Source organism: Elephantulus edwardii, unplaced genomic scaffold, assembly GCF_000299155.1.
Source record: "Elephantulus edwardii isolate Elephantulus edwardi_28Jun2011 unplaced genomic scaffold, EleEdw1.0 scaffold00011, whole genome shotgun sequence".
Taxonomy (NCBI): domain Eukaryota; kingdom Metazoa; phylum Chordata; class Mammalia; order Macroscelidea; family Macroscelididae; genus Elephantulus; species Elephantulus edwardii.
In genome coordinates, this window is record NW_006399761.1 from 15,988,853 (window position 1) to 15,990,500 (window position 1,648).

Here is a 1,648-nt window from a genome sequence, read left to right on the forward strand (position 1 = left end):
TGGGTAGCCAACCATTAACACATTTGACACATCAGTGTCACAGTGTTCAGCCTCACAGCAACCACAAGTGACCGCGGGACGGCAACTTGTACACCAGGGCTATACGACCTAGACCTTAGAGTACATAAAAGCAAAGGATAAATTTTTTACACTGGTTAGCAAAAGCTTTATTATGTGTAAATCATGAGAACAAGTCACTTCAGATGCTTTTTGCTCATATCTACTTTGCCAACTAAAACTTATGTAGTGTATTTGTCTAAAACCGCTATTTTGATAATGAATTAGTCAAAGCAGGCATGTGAAACTTACAATGAACAATACTTCAAAAATACTTTTTTTTTAGTTAAAACAATTATATAGAGACTGATAATGCATGCTTTGTACTGCATGGTTTACCAGCGGTGTGTCTGAGAAATGGAAATATGACGTGTATATGACATGTGTCTTCTTTGGCACAGCTCCTTGTCCTTCCTTAAGCATGGCGGACATTCAAAGGCTTAGTGAAGGGTGGTCAGAGGGGGGACATATGTCCCCAGGTGCAAGTTCAGGAGGGCCCCTGATGAGACCCACAATGCCATTCAGAAGTGCCACAAATACAAAAGGTGCCTTTGAAGCTCTGGAGAGGGGCTGACAAGGTGTTTCTTTTCATGCTTTGTCAAAGCTGAACACTGTGACACTGATGAGTCAAATGTGAGAATGGTCACCCATGGTGGACAGTGTTTGGTGGAGCTTCCCAATTAAAACAAGCTTAGAAGCAGGAGTGGCATCCACTTCCATAATAGCTTGCCTCTGGAAACCCTATGAACCTGGAGAAAGGACGGAAGTTATACATTCTGTCCAGGACTTTCATTTATAGGGTCACTATGAGTTGCCTACAACTTGACGGCACTTAACAACAATAACAAACAATGTCATCATTACCAAGGTCTGTTTGCCTTGATGTTGAGGACAACACAACTTAGAAATTGACTTGCACACGAAGCAGTCTTCCATAGTGCTTGGATTTTCAGTAGTGTGCTTTAATATGTTAATGCCATTGCTACGTTATAGCTAAGAAAACCAAATTTTAAATATTTAAACAACATGTCTCTGCTAACGAAACATCCTCAGTGAGGGTCAGCCAAGCTCATTGGACCATCTGACTACCTCTGTCTACTCTGTGGAAGTTCCTGGGCAACGTAGCAAAGGACCACGCTGGCTCTCTACATGAAAAGACAATGCACATGTAAGCTACAAAATAATCCTGGGAATCACAGTGGTAGAATCAGGCATTTACTATCATTTTTGGTGAGAAAAGTTAAGAGCTCACAGCCTAAAGGTCGGTAGTGCAAAAACCCAGGAACTTCACTGGAAAAGGACCTAGATATCTGGCCTAGTACAGATTGCAACTTCAGGGGCAATTCTACTACATCACATAGGGTAGCTGGGAGGCAAAATAGACTCCTTTGCACCTAACAACTGTAACAACCTGGAGTGTTCTACGGCAACTATGCTAAGGAATTATTATGACAAAGAGAGGAGGTATCTGAGGGACTCAAAAATCCCAAATTGTCACTGAGTCACTGTCAACTCATTCCCAACTCTTCCCTGGGGGCTATGGAGGCTTGGTAGTAAAAAGTTGTGCAGCTCTGAGGTTGTTGTTGTTGTT